The sequence below is a fragment of the Macrotis lagotis genome, chromosome 7, assembly GCF_037893015.1.
Source record: "Macrotis lagotis isolate mMagLag1 chromosome 7, bilby.v1.9.chrom.fasta, whole genome shotgun sequence".
NCBI lineage: Eukaryota > Metazoa > Chordata > Mammalia > Peramelemorphia > Peramelidae > Macrotis > Macrotis lagotis.
The window spans coordinates 202,322,227-202,345,333 of NC_133664.1; the positions used below are offsets into that span (position 1 = coordinate 202,322,227).

A 23,107-nucleotide genomic window follows, 5' to 3' on the forward strand; every position below is an offset into this window, starting at 1 on the left:
TAGATTAACTAATCTTTAAAGTTCATTCTAGCTCTAATCTTCTCATTATATGAAATACACAAAGCTAATTAAAATGGTAAATTAAAGTAATATTTATATAATCACAAATAATGAGGTACTAAGAATTTTTTTACATTAAATTCTTAAATGTCAAAAGGACTTATTCTTATTTGTAAATATTCATAGATCCAGCTATTTCTTCCATGTCCTTCCAACATCTTTCCACATTGTTTAAATGTTTTTATTTTCCAAATCCCGGAAACTTAACACTCACAACTCTCTCATACACATACACACATACACACACACACACAATACACACATACCACACACACACACACACACAATTTAGCAGTAGAAAAATAAAACAGTTACTAGGGCCAAGAAATATGAATAATTTCTAAATTCAAGGTCACAATCTAAATGTCAACTAAATTTTAAAACTAAAATAAAAAGTAATTAATGGAGGTGGTAGGAGAACCACAAAGGGGGAGGGAACAGAATGCAAAAAAGAAAATGAATTGTCTAAGTGGTATAGTTCTCATGGACTAAATATTTAAGCATAGACTTTTAAATCACTAAAAACAAAGACTTTTTCCAAGGAAACAGAAACCTTTTTCTATTCTTCAAAATGTAAAAAAGAGGCTTATATATTTCAATTATAAAACCTTTAGAAAGTCAGCTTGACTTTAAACATTTTAGAAAAATACTAAAATGATTCAATTTGACTTAAAAATAATTTACAAGAAGTCCCAGCATGAAATTTAGATATCAACTAACTCAATCAAGGCCACAAAAGCACTATTAGTATGTCTGAGTGAAACAATTTAAGATAATGAAAATTTATTTCTGGTCTGAGAATGTTTAAAGATTTAACCTTTGACCTCATTAATTTATATGAGCTTTTCATAAGCATAAAAGCTCTGAGTAATTATTAATGTTAACTTAGCAAGAGAGCCTATTCTTCCTTTACACAAAATTTTGATTTCATAAATTAAACAAAATTCAAATATGTTGATAAAAATTAATTTTCCAAACAAGAATATTTGTAAATGGCATCTTACCTCTAGTCCCGATGAAAGTGACTACAAAGATATGCTTATTAGCATACATTCAAGCTAAACTGCTACAGAGAACATTCAAGCAGCCATTTTGAGACACTGCACTGTCTCAGTTGCACTGAAATGTAATTAAGATGGCTGCAATGTGCACTCCAGAACAAGCCCACAGTGAAAAATCAGCAATGTATCAAACAAAGCACCTCCCACTTTGTCAGCCTGCAGGAAACTGAATAAGCATTGAGACAACAGCTAATGCATAAACTGCAACAAACAATGCAGCTTCTGAGAACATAACAATAAAACACAGAAGGCAGAAAGCCAGTTTTGTGATGTAACGCCTGTGAATCAGGATATGCAATACAGACTTCAGATACTTCCAGATCCCAGATAGCTTTAACTCCATGTCATATATTAACAGTTACAGAGAAAGAGCCAAATCACACAGAATAAGTAAATATTAGGGAATACTTTTCAAAGAAAAGTCTACATTTCAATCCAGGAAAAAAAAATCTTTGCTCAAAGCCATTTTATTTTTCAGATTACATTTTCACAATATTGCCAACTTTGGAAAAGATAGCTTTCAAAAAATGTTGTTCTATAAAAGCTATAAAAACCAAAATTCAGTTTCCAGAAAACAAGAAAATGCTAGGAATTTTATCCAACCCAAGCAACAAAACATCCACAACTTTGCAAATATACAAAATACTTTTCAAATTATATGGACAAATTGTGAAATTCACAAATTATTTGTAGTTTAAGGAGGTAAAAATATAGTAGCAAAGTAATAAAAGCTTAGTTTAACCATTAAGTTGAAAAAATTTTCTCACAGTAAAATATTTATTGCACAGAAGCTTTTTTCTCTGGGTATCTGCAATTCTTTTCCCCTAAAATGGAGGAAGGCACAAAGATGCAAATGTATTCCTGGATAGAAGGTTTGAACAATCTCAGGCACAATTCTCTTTTGGAAGCAAAGGAAAGAGTAGTGTATCTTGTCAGTGAAAAAAGAACTGGGATTAATAAACAGAGAAAAATTTGGGTATGACTGCCTGTGTGACCTTGAGCAAGTTATTTAATCTGACTCATCTTTACCTGCAAAAAGAAAAGCTCCCTTCTCACTCTAAAATTCTAGGATCCCTCCCCTAAATACCAGATTGTTATTGGTGATATTCATAACTCAAGGGGGGGGCACATGGAAAGAAAGGAATTAGAGAGGGTTAAGGTTACCCCAATTTGCTTTATTCTAAAAACTTTAGGGGAGGGATCAAGGTAAGATATGAGTAGAAATCCGACACGTACTATGAATTTTTTAAAAAGCCTTTTTTCTCCTAAGAGATCAAGAGGCTAAATTATTTTACAGTTTTCGATAATTTCTTTGAAGTTAAAATAAACTATGGTCAAGCTAGGGCGGCAATCCTGTCAAGTTACTTCAGAAATCTACTTAGTAAATCTTTTTCATAATATTTTATCCATATAACATAAATTACAAAAGATTTTAAAACATCTCATTTTTCCTTAATAGTTTTAAATGTGAATTGGAAAAAAGACAAGGCTGACTTCTGAATCTATCTTTTCAACAAATCAGTTTAAGATTCTGAATTAGACTTCTTTTTCACTGTTTCTCTATTGTGTACCCAATATTTTGCACAAAACTTTTTTTTTATATCTGATAAACTCTTAATGAAGGTTTGCTGATTGGCTAATTGATTTATAGACATTTTTTTAAAGGGGAGTTAATGGGGGTGTTAATTAAGTTGCTGCTTCAAGCCAGGCACTATGCTAATAAGAGCTTTTTACAAATATTATCTCATTTGATTTGAAGAAGATATTCCAGGATTTTCCCCATTGCTCTTCTTTTCCTACTCCTACCATAGATAATATTCCTTGTCTTGTTTCATAAAACTATAATAGGACATAATATTCAATCAATAATTATTTAACTCATTCTCAGAGTTCTGGTGGGTGAGGGTGGTTCAAGTTGCCCAATCACAGTATCAATTTTTCCTTTTCCTTCTATCCTTATAACAACCTAAAATATGATCCTTATTATGTTAGATAGCTTTTCTGGTTGAAGGAAGGACAGGATTGCTGTTGAAATCCCTGACAACCACAGAAACATCTGCAGGAGTGTTGGCAAAGTGCCGGGACTGTTGAATCCCACTGAGGGATCAGACCCCAGAGGTCAGAACTAGAACAATGGATGCAAGATGCCAAGGCGCTATTTTAATTTCTTACAAAAAAATCTTCACAACAATTAGGTGCTATCTAAAAACATAATGGACTACTAACTTCTGGAGATAGTAAATTCTCGAACTTTATTCTTCAAAGTAAGGGTAGCATACCATGGCAATAAATCTAGAGGTGGAGATTAGGTAAAGGTAAAATACACACCATAGCATGAAGTGAGGGATACAAACATTACTGTTTAATAAATAAGCAATTTTTAAATGTTAGAAAAATGTTTTCTGTGCTACTGAGGTATTAATACCCTAACACCTGATTAGTATTAATTTGTGATCCTATGTGTTATGATAAAGACGCAAAACATTTGGTCGACACATGGGATACTACTTTCAAACTACATCAAAACACATTCTAAAGTTCTGGAAGGAATCTTAAAAGGTAATTTATTCTAACCCATATGTGAACAAGAATTTCTTTTAATGTATAAATTTCACTTGAACCAGTACTGGGGATCAAAACTAAAAATAAACTCAAGGATACATGGAAGAGGGAATAGATTTATTCCATTTGGAACCACAAGGCAGAAACAAGATCAACAGGACTTAAAAGGAGAAAAGGTCAGATCTGCCTGTGTGACCTTGGTCAAGTTATGATCTTTTCAAAAAACTGAATGGATTTCATCAGTTAGGGCCTCATTATTAGAAGTGTTGAAGTTAAGATCAGACATTTTACTTGTTGAGAGATGTTCTTATGCAAAGAGTTGGATTATATATGAACTTTTCACTTCTGAAAAGCTATGATATATAGTGACAATGAGAAAAAAGACATTGACATCAATAGAATGTCATCTCCTAAATCAGGGTGGATCACTGCCAAAATTAGTAAGCTTGAGCCATCACATCAATTCTAAATAAAGATTTAGCATACCACAATTGAGATATTCCATACATTTTTAATTCTATACATTTTAATTAAATAAATTCACATAATTTATGTAATATCCATATTTCTTGGTTCCATATTTCCTAGTATCTACTCTAGTTTTGGCTCTTCTAGTTCTGACATATAAGCAAATTTAATATATTTTCATTGACTATTCAATTTTTTAAATTTAACTTTTAAAAACCTCAGATATGATTGTTTTAAAAAATTTAACAGAACTTCTAATAAATATATTAAGTAAATTAAATATAACCAGAATATGAAAAAAATTAAATACTTATCCTCAATCTACAAGAAATAACATTCAAAACCTTTCTGGTACAATATTCTAAAATCAATTACTCAGAAACAATTAGTTGGCAAGATATGTAATCATTCACAACTGTTCATAAAGAAGTATAGTTAGTTTGATTAGTAGTTATTATCATTCAATAAACAATTATTAAGTGCCTACTATGTGCTAGGAACTGTGCTAAGAAGTAGGGATACAAAGAGGTAAAAGTAGTACCAATTATAGCCATAAAACCAAAATGTTTTAATTTTAAAAATTGAATATTAAGAAAAATTGAAATAAGACAAATAAGAAATTCCTAAAAATAAGCCAGAATAGCTATATGCAATGGTTCCTTCCCCTCCTATGACTTGTGCCAAAAGTCATGATCACAAGGAGTTCCTGAATCCAGGAATATATGTATCAATCATTGTTATTTTAATCTTTATTCAGCTTCAACTAAATATGAAGGAATTCTATATAATAAACATGTATTAATATAAATTTTCAGATATATACAGATGCTGGTGAGATTAGTAAAGACAAATTAAAATCATAATAATAGCAATATAATACTAAGGTCTACAAAATCTTATGTGTTATATTGATTAGTTGACAACAGCTTTTGATCATCATTTATTTTATAAATCAACAGATATAATAATAAAGCAATTATTACAATGGGTTAAGAGTATTTCATGAAAATTTTTTTATCTTAAAAATGTTATATTTGAAGATTGAATTCTTGTGTCCTATCTGGATACAACCATCTTCATTATTAAAGTTCAATATGGTTAGGAATCTGCTTAGATTACTCTAAGTTATAGTTACTGACAGGTATCTTTTAATCTTTCTTATTCTCCTTCCCAAACTGGTTCTTGTCCACTCATTCCCTTACAGAAAAATCTATTTTTCCCCCACAATGTTTTCTAACCATTTATTTTTGATTTCTAAAAGCATTTTCCCCCCTCAAATCAGATTCTGGTCATCCATATCATTCCTTAGATACTTTGCTGATTACTATTATTACTATTATTACTACTAACCTAATGGTTATCAATTTTTAAACTCAGTTTCAAAAATTAATCATTTTATATATTTTGCTCAAGAAAACCTTTGCTTGCTTAGGAATAAAGGAGGTAGAAACTTGGTATAGTTGAAAGATTTACATGAACATAAATTAAGTGAATGCCAACAGCTAGTTAAATGTTGAGGCAAAACTTGAAAACGGTTTTCAATCTATTATAGAACTACAGAGTACCATTAAGTCTTCTTGAGAAAATATCTTTTTTTTGTTTGTTTTTTAGTTTTTTTGCAAGGCAAATGGGGTTAAGTGGCTTGCCCAAGGCCACACAGCTAGGTAATTATGAAGTGTCTGAGGCGGGATTTGAACTCCAAGGCTGGTGCTTTATCCACTATACCACCTAGCCGCCCCGAGAAAATATCTTTAGATGCAACAACATGGCATCTTAAAGTACATTTCAATTAGTTATCTAAACACTCTAAGAATTACCACTTATTCCACTTTTATACTGCTCAACTGTAATTATATATTTGCCTACCTTTCTTTGATAACCTTTACACTTTCTTTTGCTTAATTCCTTGGTTGACATTTACCTGCTTATGTGCTTAAGATGTTCTAACTAGCAGAAAAATTATTAAAGTTTTTTATTTTTATATGCAAAAATCTAGTATTATGCGGTATGCTTTCAATCAGGAAAACATAGTCTGACAGTACATCTTAAGAAAATCTACTAATTGCTTTGGAAATTAAAATCATTGATTTCCAAGGTGCACAGATATTTAAAAGAAATAAAAAAATCAAAAGCTATTCCTGAATAGTTAAATAGGCAAAAAAATAGAAAACTCAAAATAATAACAAATTATTTAATAGCCAGTTCCAAGATGCTAAAACTAAATACATGATCAAAACAACTCAAGTTTCACATTACACATTTGGCAAAGACTTCAAAAGATGAAAAAAGTCAATATTGAAAGAATTATAAAAAAAACAGCACACTAATGCATTGTTAAAGAAGCTGAATTGGTCCAACTACTATATATTCTGAAAAATTATCTGGAATTGTGCAAATAGACTAAAGTATCTAGACTAGACCTGTTGACCTAAAACCTGACCTGGTAGTAACTCAAATATACCCAAAGGATATCAGTGACAAAAAGCCACATATAAAAAATATTTAGAAAAGCACTTTTTGTAGCAAAACACTGGTGGAAATGTCAATGAACATTGATTGAGAAATGGCTAAAGAAATTGTGCTGCAAAACAATTATTTTTGTGTCATAAATTATTAAAATGTTGACTTCAGTGAAGCAAGGAATGATACAATAATGTAAACAAAGCATAACAAAGTCTAAAGTAATCAAAACTGAATGCTGCAAAATTCTAACTACACATTTGACCCCCAAGAAGCACCACCCCCAAATTTGAAGAAGTTGGTGAACAAAGGTATGGGAGACTTTTTTTAATACTGAGTTTTTGCAGAACTTCTTTCTTCTTTATCCTTTTCCTAATTTATTACAGGGATAGTTCTTTGCAAGAGGATAGGCAGAGCTGGACTGGTAAATGTTTAACTGGTTCCAAGTTCCACTTTTAAGTTTAATCCATATTAACGTTTTTACTATTACTTCCTAAGTATAGACAATCAATAAAACAATAAATCAAGCTCTCATTTATAGCATTTGTTGTTTTCTAAAGTGTAAATGCTCACACTGAAAACTTAACAGATGTCTTGCCAGTTTCAATGTGAAGGAGATGATATAAATCATTAGTTCATTTAATGTTTATATGCCAAAAAAAAATTTATATGCCAAAGATGAAAATAGCAATACTTTCACTTCTTTAATTAATAGTATAAAGCCAACTCAGCATACAGAAACTGCTAAGATAAAATACAAATTCCCAGAGTAGGGTTCTGCCCCTTTAGCTATTAAGTAGTTAAAAAAAAACAAAAAAGTGGCTCCAACTTTTCAGGCTTTGTAAAAATATATAACTCTTCTACACTCTTAGATTCAGCCAAATTGTCCTTCTCTGTTTCTCACCTTGGATGTACCATGTTCTCCCAGATCTCAGAATCCTTCCTTGCCTTTGAGATAGTTTAAACATCCACAAGGTCTTTCCTGACTCCTATTCTAGTAGGTGCTGGTACTTTCTCTTGCTAAGTGTCGTGGAATTTATTTTCTATTAGTTCTCTATATATATAACATACACGAATTTATTTTCTATTAGTTCTATATATATAACATACAAATCTCCAGAAGAATGGAAGCTCCTAGAATACATGGATTACTTCATTTTTTTCTCTATCAGCAATAGACCTACCTCATGACCTGGCACACAGGCTATGAAGGAATAATGATGATGATGATGATAGAAAAGAGGAAATGGGGAGCGAAAAGAGAAGAGAGATCCTCCTCAACACATACAAACAGCAACTCAAAAGTAGAGTTCCTAGGGCAGGAAGACCTAGGTTCAAAGCAAGCCCTTTGCTATACAGGTCAGCTTTACAATCCTTATTTGTAAAAAAGAGAGGATGATTCTCATCGAAGATCTATTCTTCCTCTTATATATTCTAGGAATTCAGCTTATCTACCCTGGCAGGCAGAGACTTGCCTTCTTTGTATCCTCCATGGTATCTGGCAAATGGCCTGGAATAGGGGAAATAATCAATATTTGCTGAATGATAAGGCATTCAAATGGATTTTATACAAAACTCAAACCATTGTGGCCAATCAGGGGTTAAATGAAGGAGGGGAATATGGGAGGGAAAGACACTCATTGTTCTCTACCACTGCCAGAAAGAAGCAGGTCCTTCTACTGTCAAAAAAAAAAAAATCAAAGGAGCTGACAGGAAATTGATTCAAATGCTACTGGACACCAGAAGTGAAAGAGTCATTTTTTCCTATGTCATAAAAATAAAAGTATTTCAATTGTGAATGAGTACTTTATACTTTTCAAAACACAAGAGCTGAATGACCAGACTATTTTAATCCTACCCATTTGTTGTTGTTGAAGGAACCTTTTAATCAGCAATGTTCCTTGACGATGCCTGGTCACAAAATATAGATACCATATTCTCTGAAGAATCAAAATTGTAAGTCACCCAAAAGGTAATAAAGTGATTAAATTATGGTCCCATTTAGATAACAACTTATTATTATTAAAGAGATGCAACATAAAAGATATCAGAGAAAAACATGATGGAAAAAAAGGTGATGGGTTTCAGAGGGAAGAGGAAAACATAACTATATAGCTCATGTATTCAAAGTAGTGAGATAAGCACTGGATGCATTGGTACACATGCAATTTCAAATAGAGGAAGACCTACTCAGCATGTTGAGTGAACATATGAAAGATTTAAAGAATGAATATCTTAATTATATAGGATGAGAATGCATGAATGCACTGCCATCTAAAACTATGGAGGAGGCATCTACTTTGAAGAATTCTCTCATTAAACTAACTTAAAACTCACCAAAATACACATTTCACCCACGCCAAATCACAGTATGCTTTAGTAGAAAGAAAAACTGTATAAAGTATATAATTTAGTTATCCCCAGATAAATAAAATGATATAATTCAGACCAGAATGCCACATAGCTACATATTTTTCAAATCGTCAATGCTGCTCTTTCCCTTTTAAAAACAGACAAATTAGCAATTTTATTTTGGTCCAGACTTGTCATTTCATTATGAGAAGTGACTCCTAATGAAGAGATTCCTTTTACTAGTACTGACCAGTAATTTCTCTACAATTAATTAGACATAATATTCCATTCTATGGGCCTGGCTAAGCACCTGGGATACAAAAAAGCAGCACAAGACAGTCCTCCTTGCCCTCAAGGAGCTTACAAACAAACTGCAATATAAAAAATAAATAGAAAGAAAATCATTAAACAAAGAGAATTTGGGGCAGGCAGGGCCTCCTGTAATGGAAGTGGAAGTAGAAGAGGGAGAGTTCCAGGCATGGAGAACAGCCAGAGAACAACTATTCAACTGAGAGAAGGAGGCAACTAGGCTGTGAAGGCTTCACAATAATCCAGGAGAAGGTGCTGAGGGCCTGCACTGGAGCAATGCTTGTGTCAAAGGAGATGGTTAGATATGAGAGAGGGAGGTGTTGATGTGAGCAAATAGTGAGGAGTATAAACTAACTCCTAGGCTCAAAGCCAGCGGGGACCAGAAGAGGGGTTTACTCTAGGGTTTAGAGTGAAAGATAATGAGTTCTATTTTGGACATATGGGAGTTTAAGATCTACCTGGAGCACTGAAAATTTTAGTAAAAGTTTCCAGATCCACATAACCAGCAGGAAGGAGCCCAGGTCTTCCTTTCTGGCTTCCTGAATCCTTTATTCTCTCTTGAGTTCTTGCTGGATCAACATCCACAACTGACTGTAGCTGGACTTCCAGGCTCTGTCCTGGGCTGGTGCCAGATACATAGTAGGCACTTAAATGCTTATTGATCGATGACTTCATCAGCTTCCAAATTTCAGCTTACCAAAATATATGCAGATAAATCCCAGATGTTTATTTCCAATCTTATTCCTTATTGAACATTACAAACTGGATGTCCAGTCCTGTGGAACTGTCAAACTCCTTTTGTTCAAAAAAAAAAAAATCACTGTTTCCCTCAAAATTTTATTACTGTTGAATTACCACTCTTCTAGATACCCTTATTTGTTAACCCAGTTTCATCTTCAAATCAGTCTTGCTCTATATATACTCAAAAGTGGCCAAATTTTGTTGTTTCTATCTCCATAATATCCTTTGTATGTCTCAGTCTCTCCATTGACACAATCATCCCAGTCAGTCTCCATTACTATTTTCCACCTTCAAATCCTTTCCACTGCCAGCAAAAGTTGATTTCCTCCATTGTTCTGTTATTCTCCCCTCTCCGCTCAAATTTCAATAATTTCAATCCCTATTATCTTCATGATTAAATATAATTTCCTGTTTTAACATCTATTTAAAGTTCTTCACAATTTGACCCCTTCCTATCCCCACTACTTAATCCAATCATATTGGCCTATTTAATGTTCTTACTAGACAATGCTCCATCTCTCATCTCCATGATTTTGCACTGGCTATCCCCCCATGCCCAATATTGCTCCTATATCAATGAAGGTCAAGTTCTACCTCCTCCATTTGTGGTCTACAGTCTCCAATGATCTCTTTTGATTCCTATGAACTCTCTTCTTTAACAAACATCAATCAACAAACAAGCATTTTTTGAGATTTGGTAGGCCCATGTAAAGTTAAGACTTCATATAAGAGTTGACATTAGAAGTAGACCTGGACTTTAGGAACATTACTTTGGCAACTGTATAGAAGATGGACTGCAGTAGGAAAAAATCCTATAGAGAGGTTCCTATTATAGTCTAGGTATAAGAATTGGGGGGGAAGGAGGTAGCTGGTACAAGGCAATGACAATTCAAGTGAAGAGAAGATGAATGTGAGATGATGGGGGAATTCACAAAACCTGACAAATGACTAATTAGGGGAGTCAGGGAGAGTGAAGAGTTGAGGATGATGACTCAGAAGCTTCAAGACTGGTTAACTAAAGGGATAGTGGTATCCTCAAGAAATTCGGTAAAATTAGAAGGGGAATGGTTCATAGGAAAAAAAATTTTGCTTGGATTGTAGATGCCTTATGGACTAGAGTGAAAAATATTCAAAAAACATTTGATAATGGCCAGAACTAAAGGGAATAGTACTATATATGATCTGGGGATATTTTGCATATTTGCATACATAAGAACTGATGAGAGAATGTAGAGGAAGAAAATAAAGGAGTCCAGGCAAAGTCTTGAGGTATACCTACATGAATGATAATTAGCAAGGCAGTCAGAGAGGTGGGGGGGGGGGGGAATGGAAAGCAATATCATGAAGATCCAGAAGATAGAGAATCTAGAAAGAGAGGGTTATGATTAAAAGAATCAAATGGTACAAAGAATGACAGACATCAAAATTTTAAACTTAAAGAACAAATCGCTATTTCACAGCTATGGAAGAGACTTGGGGAAATCATCTAGTCAAATCTTTTCACTTTACAAAAGGAGAAACTGAGCTACACTGGAGATAAAATGACTTGTCTAAGGCCATACCAAGTTAAAGAAAAGTTGGTTTTTTGAACTCCTGACTCATAAATTTGTGCTCTTTGCACTACAGTGCAGATTTATAAACTCTATAATTAAAATAAATCCATTTAGGTATTCTAAGTGTTAAGAAAAAGAACATTCCCTCCTACTGAAAGGAGAGCAGTATATAAATATATTTACTAAGCCCACCAACTACACTCTTTTAGTGTTACTTAATTTATCAATTTCAAATTACCAGTCTTCAAGGCCCTCTGTAATCTGGTTTCACTCTACCTTACCTCACACTACTGTTCTCTTACTGATATGCTCCATTACAAACAAAGACAAAATCAAACAGTCCCAGTTCTCAGGAACCTAAGGGAGAGGGAGGGAAAAGCCTGACGGAAGCAGAGATAGAGAGATAGAGAGATAGAGAGAGAGAGAGAGAGAGAGACAGAGACAGAGACAGAGACAGACAGACAGACAGACAGACAGACAGAGAGAGAGAGAAAGACAGACAGAGAGAGACAGACAGACAGACAGACAGAGAGAGAGAGAGACAGACAGACAGACAGACAGACAGAAAGAGAGAGAGAGGAGAGAGAGAGGGAGGGGAGAGAGAGAGAGAGAGAGAGAGAGAGAGAGAGAGAGAGAGAGAGAGAGAGAGAGAGAGAGAGAATACAAATAAAAGTAATTTAGGGAAGGAAGGCAGTAACATAGTAACAGTAGGGGAGATGAGGAAAGGCTTCATGTAAAATGTTTGTCCTGAGTCTTGAAAGAAATAAAAGGGGTTCTGAAAGGAAAGATGAGGAGGAAGATCATTCCAGGCATGGGAGACACAAGACAAAAGGCACAGAGAACAGAAATGGAGTGCAGCCTGTGAGAACAACTAAGAAGACAGTCTGGCTAGGGCAGAGAGTGTGGGAAAGGTTGCCATGAATAATGAGATTGAAAAGATAGGAGATACAAGATGGTGAAGGGCTTTAAAATTTAAACCAAGGCTGACTAGTGAGACAATAAAATTTACTGCAAGAAAGATATCTTAATTTTAAAAATGTATATAAAATTATTTTTCTTATTGAGACAAATAAAAATGTGTCTGAATTAACATATCTATGTGGAATATATATATATATATATATATATACACACACACATATATACATATACACATATCTTTTTAACCCCTTACAGGTTTTAAATTTAAAATTTTGTGCACTTTAAAAAACAATTTCAACATTAACCTAGGATGCAACTGATTCAAATATATTCAACTCTTCTCAAAGATTTACATTTGAAAAATCACCTTTCTTTCTAGATGAATCATTTTATTTAATAACTGAAATTATATACAGATTTACTTGTATTATCTCATTTGATTCTCATACACTAAGAAAAATGCAAGTATTGATACCCCAAGGACACAAATAAGTAAATCAGTTTAGAGGGGCTGTTTTATAAGGATCACACTATTATGTGTCCCAGAGGTCAAATTTGAATCCAGGTCTCTCCCAATTCCAATTTTAAAAATGTAACACAACATAATTTATAAATCCAAAATACATACTGGAAGATTAACCAAAATTCTGTCAAATAAGATTCAGTATCAATTCAAATCGTGGAAGAAAGGGAGAGAATTTTATATTAAGTATATTGAGTCCTAACCAGAAGCCTAAATATTTGAATTGTTCTAAGAATAAATTCCATTCCATATTCTGCCACCTCTGACTTATTTCATGACACAGATTTAAAATATGAAATCAAAAAATGTTTCAGTTGTTTCAGTTTATTTTTATTCTATTTTTCTACTTGTTTTATGCACCAGTTATGTCAGGTTTGATACACCACTTCCTTATTTTAACACCAACCCAACTCAAACCTAGGTCTCTGCATTATTAATTGGATCATTTTATTTTAAATTTGCTTACAAGATTTAGAATTACTCAAAAATATTTAAAATTCTAGTTTTCCACAATTGGGAGAATAATTTAAAGTCAGTTCATAACAGATTCTTATAACAATGTTGCTCTAAGTCACATTATAAAACTATCTAATCTAAAATAATCAGCATTACATTTACAAATATTCATCTCAATCCCTGTTTATGAAAGCTATTTATATGTAAAAGTATTAAAATCTATTGGGATGTATCCCAATAATTACTTTGGACAGGGCCTTGGAAGCTGTGACCTAGGTTCAAATTCTGCCTTTTTCTGTTTGACCTTGGGTAAGTCATTTGACCTTTCTAGGTCTTAATTTTCTCAATAAAAGGATCAGGTAGGACCAGATGACTGTTAAAGTACATTTCAACTCTAAATCTGATTTTTATAAGATTTAATTAATGTTCGAACTATAGTTTATTCTCAAAGGCCCTGCCTAACATTCCGATTATGTGTGTATAGATTTAAAACAAAAATGCCCACTTATGACTATTAGTACAAAACTGTTAACACTTTTAACTCTAAGGTGATGAAAATAACCTTTGGCATTAACTTTGAATAAATGGAAAAAAGTTACATAAAATGCAAAATAATTAAAAGACAGAAATAATCAAATGTATTTAGTCATTTAAAACTGGGGAAAAAAAACAAAAAATTTTTACAATGTAGCATTTTCTTAAAATTATATGTTCTTTTATATTTTCAGAAGAAAACCATTAAAAAATGCCACTTACAGGCACTAAAACCAACACTTGCAAAATTCTCTGTTCAAGATAATTTTTTTTAAAAAACCTACTTTTGCAACATACCTATTTTCCTGAACTCACCCCATTAAGCTTTCCCATACTCAATACTGAAAAACATGTTTTAAATCAATTTAAATTCAGCATAATCCAAGAATAAATTATAACCTAGAACCATGTGTGCTATATTTTACAAGCTGGTTACACTGTTTCAAAAGATCCAGGGAGAGAAGAGGCAAAACAAAGTGTGGAGCCTTAGACAAAAAGTAAAATAGTATCTTGAAAATGAATAACCTCACGATAGTAGCTCATTTATGGAAAGGCATTAAGACACAGAAAGACAATGCCTCAGAAAGACAGGGGGGAAAAAATCTAGAACTTAATGGCGTCCAGCAAAAAAAAACACATTAGCTCTTGAAAAGAACATTGCGCTTGCGCAGCCACCGCCCTAGCAGCTGCACAATTGCAGCTCCAGCCGGACCCCGCAGGATCACGTGCTCCCATGCAGCGCCGCCCGCAGCGCCGCAACCGCGCAGGCGCAAACGCTCCATCCGCGACCGCCATAATGCGGGAAGCCCTGCGAACTACAATAGTAATTTAAGAAAACTAGGGTGAAAACAGCCCGTAGGATCCATATATACCTTGGGGGGCTGGAGATGCGGCAGGAGGGCCAAGCTCCTTCCTGCTGTCCGCCCCGCACTGGCGTCTCACAAACTCGTCACCTCGGTCTCGCGCACACTCCCCTCTCTGCGCCGCCTGCCGCCGCCACCGCCTCCGCAGATTCAAAAACAAACCCGCTTCTCCCCTGCACGCGCGGGGGCCGTTATGCAAATGAAAGGAGGAGGGGCTCGCTCCTCAGGCGCTCGGTCACGCCCCTAGAGCTCCCAGCCAATAGGAGGATCGGTCGTTGGTTCGCCATGCAAATCTCCCGGTTTTTTATTTGAATGAGGAAGGCAATTAGCCCCGCCTCCTACCCCGTGGAGAGGTCGGGCGGTTATTGGTCAATAAGCCAGTCGCCCGTTGGGCTATATAATTGACTTGTCATGCTTGGAGCTGTTGGCTGAGGCGCTTATGCTTAGGCTTTGTGGCGAGTGCGAGAAGAAAGCGAGGGAGGGAAGGGGAGTTAAGGTCGAAGGCTGAGCCTGAGGTCTTCAAGAAAGATAACCACACAAATGGCTTAGTTTGTAGATCATTTACTTTTACATTTTTCAAAGTATACTTTGAACCTCCCCAGAGAAAGTCATCAGGAGTGGAAGGTGGGGGTAGGGGAAAGCCTCAACTGCGTGTTTGCCCAGTTTCCTGTTGTATAAAAGCTTGTGCCTCGCCCCCCCCCCCCCAAGCATCATGGCTTGTTCTGCTGAGTTCGAGGGCCCCCACTCTGATACTTGAAATGACTTTGTGTAATTCTCAGCTCTTCAGTATGTAATTTGGAAAGCAAATTGTCTGCAGAGATATACTGCATGTCTGTATGGATAGCTTATTAATACATTAGTGCATATTTTGTATATTATATGTAAATTGTCTTGTATATATTGCGTGTATATATATGCTATATAATGCTGTATATTTTACTATATTATTGGGAAATATATGTTAGTTGCTAATAAAGATACATTATAGATATAAACTATTGTTGACAAAGATATACTGTACAATTGATGTACAGTGTATATGCAGCATACAGTAATGTTATTGATAAAGCTATAATATACTGTATTAATAATGATGTAGTTTGTGTTCATAAATAGTACATATGCTGTATTGTTGATAAATAATTAGGAATGATGTCATTGGCAATTTTTACCTTTTAAATGTTGCTGTCCAGCAAACATTGCTGTCCAGGTTCCTTGGGAAACTTTTTTTTTCAGAAATAGTTTTTGTTGTACAGTAATAATATTTCTGTATATATACAGTAACATATTGTAATAATATTTCTGTATATATACAGTAACATTGTAATAATATTTCTGTATATACTGTAATATATTGTAATATTTCTGTATATACTGTAATATTTCTATTATAGAATTGTATTATATAAATTGTATTAAATATATAAATGTACTGTTAAATAAAGGCAATATGAGACTCATTTATTTTGGTTCTCCTAATTGCAGCTTTAATTAGTGTTAGGAAATTTTCCTGCATTTAAACCACCTTATGATAAGGCAGATCAGCTGCTATTCTATTTTTGTGAAAGGTGTCTTAAGCTTAGAAACATTCTTAGACACACACACACAAAATTTGGATCTAATCCAAACCCACCATCTTACAAAGATATTCTGAGAACCAGGGAGGCCAAATGACTTTTCTGTGGTCACAGAGACACTGTACTTGAACGCAGAGCTGTCTGAGTCTGGCACCAGCCTTCTATCCACTACTCTATACTATTTCAATTCCTTAAGCATAAAAAAAAAACTAAGCACATTTTTTATTGTTGTTAAATCATGCCTGACTCTTTGTGACCACACTTGGGATTTTCTAGGCAAAGAGTAAACCTATTAAGCACATGCCATCAACTATATGAGATAGCTAGATGGCACAATGGAGTCAGGAAGAACCAAGTTCAAATCAAGCCTCAGACACCTTGGGCAAGTCACCTATTCACTGCCTAATCGACTGGAGAAGGAAATATGAAACAACTCTAGTATATTTGCCAAGAAAAGCAACAAAATGCTCAATGAGGCACCGTGTTAGATTCTAGGAACAAAAAGTCATTGCTCTCAAAAAGCTCATTTTCTAGTAGGATTCAGTACATGCACAGATAAATACAAATGTTTTTGATCATAAAATACAGTTTACAATATAATGTTTAGTATTTTTCATAAACAATATATTTGCATATTATATACAATTTATAGCATACTATATATACTAAATATAAATGCTCAAAAGAAATCACATAAAATGCTTACTTTTGTAACATAGTAAAGAAAATTTCAAATTTGAGATTTTTCTGCACTGAGGAGAAAAGTTAACATATCACTGAAAAACAGGTTCTTATTCTGGGGTCTATGAAGTTGCCTTTAAAAAATAATCTGATTAATTATATTTCAATTTAATTGGTTTCATTTGTGAACTTGTATGTTCTGCTTTATGCATTCAAGAACATCTTAAGAAATCCATAAATTTCACCAGACTACTAAAGGGATTATTGGCACAAAGGGGTAAGAGTCCAAGATCCAAAGGAAAGATTTTAAATTATAGCTCTAGTAATGGTAGGAACAAAATGTTTCATTATGGTAGCCTGACCTTAACCCAACTAATATATGAGTAAAGTAAAAAGGATCTGAATTTGAGGATTTCAGAAATACATGAGCTACATAAACATAGTTGTTGCTGTTGTCTAAGTTGCTTTTTAGTTGTCTGACTCTTCTGATCCCTTGGGTATTTTCTTGGCAAAGATACCAAAACAGTTTGCTATTTCCTTCTCCATCTCATTTTACAGATGAGAAAAACTGAGGCAAACAGGGTCACACAGCTAGTAAGTGTCTTGAGACCAGATTTGAACTAACCCTAGTCCTGGTGCTTTACTGAATCACCCAGATGCTATGTGAACAAAGACAAGTAGTTTAATTTGTTCATGCCTAGGTTTCAAATCTTCAAACTCTAAAATGGGAGTTTCCCATACTGAAAACAAAAGACCAGATTGTTGAAGGAAAAGAAACTCTACTATCCATGTTTAGGTTCAAATGTGTCAGAAAAAAAAATTTAAGCAGTAGATGAAAAAGTGCATAATGAATGAATTGAATAAGTGAAGCTTTTAATAAATGCTTACCAGGAATGCACACTGCTCTCAAATAATTGATGTTCCAAGGAAGAAAGCAATACATAATGATGGTTTTAGTCAGATGGAAAAATATAATGGTTTTATGAGCAAAGCAGATATTAATGCCTCATTTTAATTTAATTTAATTTATAATTTATGGAATAAAAGAGACACTTCCAAAACATTGTTTTTGTTTTTTGGTTTGTGAAAAGCATTGGGGTTAAGTGACTTGCCCAAGATCACACTCTAATGTAGGAAGACTAAAATACACAAAAGGAAACAGAAAAAAGTGGGATAGGGAAAAGATAAACGTTTTGGGACATGATAGAGAAGTCCAGAAGCACTGCAGCTGGTGGGAAATGAGATTTTTCTAGGGCTCTTTCTTAAATAGAGGGTTTTAGATCTCATGACTCTTACCCCCAAACCAGAGGGTACAAGATTGAACCCTCAATCGTAATTCTCTTCTCAGTCCCTCTCTTACCTCTTCCACCTTTCTTTTCAAATCCTCTGCCAAGCTTGGAGAAATAAGGGGGGGGGGGAGAATAAATGGTTTAAACAATGAAATCTTTATTATTTTCCAATGAATAAAGAACCTGAGGCTGTCCAGTCCCTGGAATACAATGATTTTATTTTTTGTTTTTTGTTTTTGCAAGGCAATGAGGTTAAGTGGCTTGCCCAAGGCCACACAGCTAAGTAATTTAAGTGTCTGAGGCCTCATTTGAACTCAGGAACTCCTGACTCCAGGGCTGGTGCTCTATCCACTGTGCCACCTAGACACCCCCCATACGATTTTATGGCTTGACAAGTCACCTAAATTTTTAGTGTCCCCAGGCAATTCTCTAAGAGTATAAATTGCAGAGAAATTGCCAGTCTATATTAGAAAAAGTTTTTCAGTATGTAGAACTCCCAATACCAATGAAATAGCAAGTAAGATAAAAAATAAAGTGATAAAAAAAACTATGGTGACACCCACAAATAGTCCAAAAATTTTTTTATTTTGTTTCATAATATAAAATGGAAATACAACACTGCAAATAAAATACTGTACAGTGACAACATTGCAAACAAAATAATAAAGCTAAATAGTCAAATTTCAACTAAAAAACACGAGATTAAGATTCAGTTAACATATTCCTTTCATCTTCTCCCCATTTCAAGATTTATGATACTATGGTCCTAAAGTTTCATTATTTCTTGATGTTGGAAAACATCATGCTCCTAATCTCCTGATGAATAATGTGTGAGATCCCTTTAAACAAAAGGAGGCAGGCAGTATGATGTCCATTTAGTCAACAAATAATGAAAAAGCATTTGTCAGGGTTCACAATGTGCCACTCACCACACCCAACAGAGAACTCAAAGAACTAAACAATCCCTGATCTCATTAAAGTTACATTCTATTGATGGTGACAATAACAACTATAAGAGGACAATGTGGCAACTGATTGGACAAGTGGAAGAGCAAGAAGCTCAAGATAAGATTACAAAACTGACAATAGAAAAATAGTTTCTATTAAAATGGAGATATTGGAGGAATAGATCTATAAAAAAATAAATTATATTTAAGCACATTGAGTTTGATTTTTTTTTTTGTTCATTTGTTTTTTTGTTTGTTTTTGCAAGGCAAATGGGGTTAAGTGGCTTGCCCAAGGCCACACAGCTAGCCTGGAGTTTAAAATTTCTATTGAACATTCAGTTTGAAATGCTAAATAGAGAAAACAAATATTTATTGTTAGGAAAAGAATCCTGAACTTGAGTCCAAATGTTTAGTTCAAACTCTAGAAAACCGAATATAATGTAACGGGGAAACAGCCTTCATGTCTCTAGAGTGTAGCAGCTGATTTGGGTTCAGCTCTGCCCTGTGAAGAATCACAGAATCAGGAATGCAGATTTTGGAAAGAAAATAGAGATTAAAGGAAGTTACAGCAGCATATTAAGAGATAGAAAAATTAAGAGTTTTAAGAGAACACCAACAGCAGGGCCGCTAGGTGGAGCAGTGGCTAGATTGGCCCTGGAGTCAGGAGTACCTGAATTCAAATGCGGCCTCAGACACTTAATAATTAATTACCTAGCTGTGTGGCCTTGGGCAAACCACTTAACCCCCATTGCCTTGCAAAAACCTAAAAAAAAAGAGAGGGAGGGGTGGAGAGAGAGAGACAGAGAGAGAGACAGAGACAGAGAGAGAGACAGAGACAGAGAGACAGAGACAGAGACAGAGACAGAGACAGAGACAGAGACAGAGACAGAGACAGAGACAGAGACAGAGAGAGAACAGTCTCTTTTGGGTGTTTTCCAGTACCTATGCTCCCTGGCTGCCCCAACAAAAAACAATGTAACCCAAATCAGGTGAGGCCCTTGGGTGTGGCCTAAATTAGATGAAAAAGGAAGGAAGATTCCCTTTACAATGCAAAAAAAAAAGATTTACAATGTTTGTCTCCACTGATCTCCACATGACCAATTTTCTTTGCATCAACAGGACATATGATAAAGCATGTTAACCTACCTCTTTAAAGCAGGGGAAATGTTAAGAGAAATGTTCTATAATTAATCTGTTCCCTCTGCTCTGACCATATATTTTACATAACACTGACCCACCCCCTTTTCTCATTGTCTAAACTAAGAAATGAGGCCAAGGAATTTTTAGTTAAATGCTTGTACCTCCCTGACAAAAACTTGTAAATTTCTGCCCCCAGGCACAAAATTCCCTGTCAACAAAACAATGGATACTTGCCTTAGTCTGAATAGATTAAGTCTTTGATTTACCACTACTCATCTATATGCACCTAATTACCTAATCTCTGCTCTTTGAAATACTACCCCTCATCTAAGTATCTCTCAATACTTCATCTCTCCTCTCTGAGCTTCCTGCCACAACATATGTCTCTTTATATCCTTCTTAAAAGTTCACTTACACTTCAGGTGAATCACTTGTTTTCCTGTGAAGTTAGACCACTCAAATCACCCTTCATTTCCCTTTGTTGTTCTCTACCACTTTTCCCCAGCTCAGTTCCTTACTATTTGATCTTTCATAGTAACTTCGGATGTTTTTGTTAAGGAAATCAGTGGTCTTATACTCTTTAGACTTTCTCTTTAATTCATGACTATACTAAATCTTTTTTGACCCTAATATTAAAAAATATAAATTTTTTCCAATAACTTGTGAACTTTTTGTAGTAACTTGTGAATTTGACAGCAACCTGTAAATTAAAATTTTGGTCCTTTCTTACCCTCCTGAGTCAGTCTGGTGATTTCTTCATCCAAAATGAACCCACATCAATCCTTAAACCTTTCCCCAAAGCTTTTTCTCCCATATTAATTATCATAGAATGATGATGGACTCTAGTTGCAGAAAGAAATATGCATTTTTGGAAATTATGTGAATTGATTATACTTGATTATGCTTATTTGTTATATGATAGTTTTTACCCACAACTGAGGAGCTGTGGGAAAGGTATAATTATAGTGATTTTTTGAAAGAGTGACATTGAAATATTTCTTAATTAATAGTACAATTTCTTAATTATGAAATATAGAATTTGCTACAACTTTAACATAATTTTAAAAACTTAAAATGTAAAATAAAAAAGAAACAAATGCCATGAAATGAAGATTCAAAGTTTCCTATGTAATCCTCTTTTTTTGTGTTGTATTCCATATGTGCAAATGCTCCTCCTGTTTGTTATTCAAGTTTAGGAATTTTAAGAATTAAATAAAACTGGTATTACCAGATTAATATCATTTATCCTATCCTGGTTAATCCATAGGAAATCAGGACTATAATAAACATACTATAACTGAATTTAATGATGTCATTGTGGATAAGATGTGACAGATGTTAACTAAGTAATGTCTATTCTAGACTGGCAGAATGACCAGACTTAAAGATTAATCTAATGGATCAATATCAACTTGGAAGATGATCTCTAAATGAGTGCCTCACAGATCTCTCCTTGGTCCTGTGTTGTTAGTTTTATTGGAAATACAAAGTTAAAATGGATTGGATGAAATAATAAGGATCTAAAAAGTGATGACAGGTCCATACAACATGGTTTTGATGATCAATCTTAATGGACTTGCTTATTTCATCAGTGCAATAATCAGGGACAATTTTGGGGTATCTGTATCCAGAAAAAGAATTGTAGAATTTGAACAAAGACCAAAGACTATTGCCTTTAATTTAAAAAAAAGTTATCTAATTATGTAATTTTGCTAACTCTTATACTTTATTTTTTCCTTAAGGATATGATTTCTCCCTTAACACATTCAATTTTGGTCAATGTATAGCATGGCCTTCTGTAAAGGTGGGAGGAGGGAAGAGAGATTAGGAGGAAAATTGTATAATTCAAAAATAAATCTGAAAAAAAGTGGTGTCAGATGAGGATAAAGAAATAAACCAATAGGATTAAAATTAATGCTTGTTAATATAAGATTCTATGTTTGGGTTTTAACAATTTACTTCTTGGTGAAAGTATGGATGGGGGCAGCTAGGCGGCATAGTGGATAGAGCACCAGCCCTGGAGTCAGGAGTACCTGAGTTCAAATCCCGCCTCAGACACTTAATAATTACCTAGCTGTGTGGCCTTGGGCAAGCCACTTAACCCCATTTGCCTTGCAAAAATCCTAAAAAAACAAAAAAACCCAAAAAAAGTATGGAGAAAAATATTCATGTTAAAAATAATCAGGAATTTTAATAAACTATGCTCAGAATGAACCAGCAGCACAATAAAGTTTTTTTTAATTTATTATGAAATACTGAGAAGGAATTCAAAAGAGTCAAGATGTAGAGAGAAGCCAAGAAGTCATCCGAGGTCTAAGTAGATATCCTCAAAAACAAATTGAATCTCTAAATTGATTCTGGAGCAACAGAACCCAGAAAAAGACAGAGTGGAACAATTTTCCTGGTTAAGATACCTTGGAAGGACTTCAGGAAAGGTCTATATCACTGAGGTGAAGGTAGAGTGCAGCCCAGCATACAATGGATGTGGGCAAGCTAGCAGGAGGATCTTAACTATATCAAAGATCAGCAAAAGAGGTCCCTTGGTCCTTATTTAATAGATCAGTAGTATATCAGGGCAGGTTCAAGGCATCCTGCTCTAGCACAGAGGGA

At 34.3% G+C, this 23,107-nt stretch overlaps 1 protein-coding gene across 3 annotated transcripts in view; it reads right to left on the reverse strand.

Moving 5' to 3' along the window:
* ATF7IP (activating transcription factor 7 interacting protein) overlaps positions 1 to 15,014 on the reverse strand; it is a 137,193-nt gene extending 122,179 nt beyond the window's left edge. For 2 of the 3 annotated variants that reach the window (XM_074194544.1, XM_074194540.1), the window contains exon 1: positions 14,873 to 15,014. The gene's annotated coding sequence lies outside the window, so the exon portion shown is untranslated. Of the gene's footprint in view, positions 1 to 1,064; positions 12,620 to 14,872 lie in introns of those variants that run through there. The other variant, XM_074194543.1, reaches the window with a different exon arrangement.
* Between the last annotated feature and the right edge of the window lie 8,093 nt (positions 15,015 to 23,107).